The sequence below is a fragment of the Gossypium hirsutum genome, chromosome A03 (genome assembly GCF_007990345.1).
Source record: "Gossypium hirsutum isolate 1008001.06 chromosome A03, Gossypium_hirsutum_v2.1, whole genome shotgun sequence".
NCBI lineage: Eukaryota > Viridiplantae > Streptophyta > Magnoliopsida > Malvales > Malvaceae > Gossypium > Gossypium hirsutum.
This window is the reverse complement of record NC_053426.1, coordinates 88,319,813-88,325,061: the sequence shown is the minus strand read 5'-3', so window position 1 is coordinate 88,325,061 and position 5,249 is coordinate 88,319,813. Positions and strand designations below refer to the sequence as shown.

Sequence of the window (5,249 nt, the reverse complement as noted above, 5' to 3'; positions counted from 1 at the left end):
TGTAGCTATTTGGCTTTGGATTAAGGCATCATTCTTGGCTATGTATGCCTTCAATAAGTTTTTTAAGTCATTGGATGGTTTAGCTTGAGGTTGTTTCTGAACTTTTTAGGTAAAAATAGGTGGTTGGGTCAGTCTAGGTTGGGCATATGTGTTACTAGGTCTAGCCCCTTGGTTACTCCAGGAGAAATTCATGTGGTTTCGCCACAATGGGTTATATGGAATTGGATTGTATCCTTGCCTTACTAAGTTTTGGTTCTGGTTACCCGTGTAATACTCGGATTATGGGTTCAATGGACACTCTTCGAACAGATGTCCTTCTCCACAATAGACATAGGCTACATTTTCAAATTGATTCGGTGGTTGTGCTACAAAACTATTAAACCTATTAGTGGTAAAAATTTTAAGCATTGAGGATATTGAGGATACTTGAGATGCGAGTCAAGTAAGAGCGTCTACTTAATGTATTCCAGCGACTCGTCTTCCTAACACTACTCGATTGGTTGGCTATTGATAATTGTTACTAGCAATCCTCTCGATGATTTCATAAGCCTCATTGTAAGACTTAGAAAGGAGCACACCATTAGCAGAAGCATTCACTACCATCCTCGTGTGAGCATTAAGACCATTATAAAACATCTGAAGTTGGATGCAATGTGGGATTCTGTGATTAGGGCACTTTCGTAATAATTCCTTGTACCTTTCTCATGCCTCATATAATGACTCGTCATTCAATTTTTGGAAAATGGTAATCTCGTTCCTCAACTTAGCATTCTTGCTAGGCTGGAAATACTTCATGAGGAATCTTTCTTCTAACTCTTGCCATGTGAAAATTGAATTTGGTGGCAATGAGTTCAACTAGGCCCGAGCTCTGTCCCTTAGTGAATATGGGAACAACTTCAATCGTAGTGCATCTTCGGCTACTCCGGCTAACTTCAAAGAATCACTCAGCTCCATGAATAATCTTAAGTGCAAATGAGGATCTTCGGTAGGCATTCCACTGAGTTAGCCCACTGCCTGAAGCATCTAGAACATGACTGGCTTCAGTTCAAGCTGTTGTGCCTCGATTTTGGGTCTCCTAATACCCATATTAAGATCATGAAACACTGGCACGACATACTGTCTTAGAGTTCTATCCCTATCATCAGCAATAAGGATAGGATTTTCAGCAGGATTTGCTCCTTTTCCTTGATTCGGACTTTCGAAGTTCATCTCTTCGGTCCTTCTCTGACTTGCTTTTCTTCTTCGCTGTCGAAAAGTTCTTTCAATCTCAGGGTCTCCAGGGAGTAAATCGATAATTCAATCAATAATCATAAACACCTGAAATAAACACAGAAAAATTAATTAATTTAAAATTGAACAAGAAAATAAACCAAAAATGAAAAATTAACAAATTCACAACTAATGACGTCTAAAAACAGTCCCCGAAAATGGCGCCAAAAACTTGGAACGATAGAAATGTGCAAGTGTACACAATCGCAACAAGTAATAAAGTGACAAGTAAATGTCAAGTTATTGTACCCATAGGGACTGTGAAAAAAAATATTTATGAAATTAATTTAAAACACTTTGGTGAAGGAAAATATTTTGATTCGAGGATGTGATTAAAAACTAAGATTTTAGCTAAGTAAAAAAAAATAAAAATAAAATAAAATAAAAGTTCCAATGCACAATTTCAAAATATAATTTTAATCAAAATGACATAATTGAGCTAGATTAATTGCATTTCTTAACTTAGAATTACTAAACTCATGTTCATGTTGTTACGAATAAACTCACGGCAACTTGGTAATTTGCTAACTTATGAACATACTTACCTACCAAAATCCATTTATCTCTTGATTATATCTCTATGTCAATTCAACCGATTAAACAAATTCTAATAAGCAAATGTGTTAATGCACACACATACTTATGAAATTAAGATAATCTCTTGTACATATCTCTATGCCAATTCAAACAATTAATTCAATCTCATAAGCACATAAAAGATTATGTGAGGTAACAATGTAGTTCTACCTTAAAACAGTTTAATCACAATAATATTGCAACTTATGCAAGGCTAATGTATCGCTAGATACCGTTGCTAATTTAACCCTCAGCTACCTTAGATGATTAAACATGCATTGATTTAGTATCGTGTCAATTAATTACAATTTCAATCCGTTTAAATAATTAATTCATTAGTACCTTACAATTGTAATGTAAGAATAACTTAGTCATTGTTTTACTCAATCAAGTAGAAGAAATGCAATCAACCTAACACAAATTAAATTTAAGTCATATCAACTAAATTAAACATATCAACATCACAAATATTCATAGACATGTTCATCATAACAACAACAAAATTAAAAGGATAGGGAACAAGAATCAAAAATGTGTTTTTTCTATGGCTTGACTAGTTTGCTCCACTCCTCCTTCTATGCTTGTTCTTGTCAAACTGAGGCTTCTACGAACACTTGAATGCTACTCCAAATAGTAGTTGATTGACTCTTTTTTAAGAGGTGAAATCGGCAAGGGAATAGGGAAGAAAATGAAGAACAATGAAGAGAGAAAAGTGAGAAAGAAGTGAAGAGATAAGAAGGGTTGAGATGTGTTTGAAGTGAACAGCCAAGGGGGTAGTTATAGGTTGAGAAGGCTGCTAAAAATAGCCAAAATCATCAGCCAAAGACTCCCTCCATGGTCGGCAACACATGTGGCATGTTTGAAGATTTTAGACATGCTATTTTTAGGTAAGGGCAAATCTTAAAAGGCATGAATAGTGGAGAGGTTTGAATGCAAATTGGATTCTTCAAGGACCATTTTGTAAGCCAAATAATCAGCCAAACAAGCTGATTATGTTAGCATGTGGTACAATTTTGGGCTGCCCAGTGCTTGGTTGGATCGATTTTCTCGGTTCAGCTCAACTGGGCCTCTTTTCATAATTAATTAACAAAACTTTATTTAACCCAAATTAAATTGCATAAAAATTAAAATTAATTATATTATGAATTAATACACATGATTTGGACTGTCTTAGGCTAAAAATTTAATTCGCCTTGATGCTTCAAAATTGCATCTCGGTTTTGCGCTTCTAATAGTGTCTTACAAGCCATTTTTCGCCCTTTGCACAAATCTATCAAAATTAATCAAAATTTTATATAAAATAGATTAAAATCCAACATGTTCATAATTTTAGTGTAATTTAATTATTCTATAATAATTATATATTTTTCGACAAGAATTTTATCGAAACTACATGAGTTTGAGTTAAAAAGGCCAAGAAAAAGTGTCTATATATTCGTGTTTCCAATATGTAACAAACTAAATTTTGGGTTAGAATGGCATGTATAGCTAAATTTGGATAATGATGGTATGTATATGTTTGGTTGTGACTAGCCAGTGTAATGACTTGTGTTGGACATATTTTGATTCTTATATATGTGTTGTCTTATCATGCTTGATATATGGTTCGTGTGGTTGAATGATGGATAGCATATAAGCATGTTGATGAATGAGTTGAGATAGTAAATTTGGTATAAGTAAGCAAATACGTGTTTTGATCATCATGGTAAAATTTGAATGTTAAGATGTATATGATAATATGACTAGTTTAAAACTTCATTTTAGATTGGCTTTTGAATGTGTTAAAGTGTTCATATAGGTGGAAGATAAATTTGGGTGAGAAATGTGGCCTTGGATATGGCCTATTTTCATCCACAAGGGCAGAGACACGGGCATGTGTCTCGATTGTGTGTAACACATGGCCTCATGCACGTGCGTGTGGTTTGGTCGTGTGTCCCTTACGTCTTTAAAATTGTAAAATAGAATACCCAAAAATTTTCACACAGCCTAGCATACGTGCGTATGAATTGGTCATGTGACCCCTGCACCTATTTAATGTAAGTCAGTATGCTAACATGGCTTAACACACAGGCATACGGCTTGGCCATGTGACCCAAGTCAGCGAGCACCTTAATTTGGACACGAGCTGGGACATGGCTGTGTGCCCCTAAATTGAATCCCTAGACGGCAAGAGACACGGGTGTGTCTCTTGACTGTGTGAGCCACACGACCTGGCAACCTGGGCATGTGTCCCCTACACCTTGGAAAAATTTTGACATTTTACGAAAAATTTTCTAAGTACCCGGTGTACTCTCAACTTGTTTCTAATGTATATTTTGGGCCTCAAAGGCTCATATAAAAGGACTATATGATTGAATATGATTTGATTTCTAATATGAAATATTTGTATTTGATTTGTAAATTCTAGTAATGATTTATAACCCTGTTCTAGCGATGATTATGGGTTAGGGGTGTTACATTTATTGGTATCAGAGCTATGGTTTAGTTAATTTTCAGACTAATATAGCAAGTACGATTCTAGCTATAAATGCCATTATATAACTTGTGATTGTGTGATATCTCCTAACCATTTTAAAACATGTTTTTCATATAGTAATGTCATCCAACTGAGCTGAATCTGAAGAAGCTGAGAGCAATGCTCGAGCTTCAGTTCAAAGAGAAGCTTCAAGCAATAGAAGACCCGTATTTGAGGGTCGAGGAGGAGAGGCTAAAGAAACCTTCTTCCAAATGATGAACGAATGGTTTATAGAATTTGTATGAACAAATCTGGTTGTACAACAACCTCCACCCCCTCCTGGTTCTTAACTAGTTCCTGAAATGCCTCAAGGTATAGAACTTGCTAGAGCTGGTAAGCCTCTTGTAGATAAAATTCGTAAATACAAGCCAGAAGAATTTAGAGCTACCGCTGAAGATGATCCTGAAAGGGTTGAATTCTAGCTAGAAAACACTATCAGGGTTCTGGATTAACAATCTTATACACCAGTTGAATGTCTAAAATGTGTTGTATCTTTGCTAAAAGACTTAGCTTGCCAGTAGTAGAACACCGTAATTTCTATTCTACCGAAAGAGAGGTTCACTTGGGAATTTTTTTCAAACTAAATTCAGAAAGAAATATATCAGTCAAAGATTCCTTAATAAAAAAAGAAAGGAATTTTTAGAGCTTAAACAGGGGCATATGACAGTATCTGAGTATGAATGAGAATTTGTCTAATTAAGTAAATATGCCTGAGAGTGTATCCCAACTAAAATTGCCATCTGTAAACAGTTTGAAGAAGGATTAAACGAAGACATAAAATTGTTAGTTAGGATTCTTGAATTAAAAGAATTTGTTGTACTAGTTGACTGAGCACATAAAGCTGAAGAACTGAGTAAAAAAAATATACAGGCTGAGATGGAAGCTAGAA

General features: G+C 35.1%; 1 non-coding gene across 1 annotated transcript; it reads left to right on the top strand.

Annotated features, from left to right (window-relative positions):
* The first annotated feature begins 658 nt into the window (after positions 1-658).
* LOC121225204 (small nucleolar RNA R71) lies at positions 659-765 on the top strand. Its single transcript, XR_005923122.1, has one exon. It is a non-coding gene; the product is annotated as a small nucleolar RNA R71 (small nucleolar RNA).
* Positions 766-5,249: the final 4,484 nt, after the last annotated feature.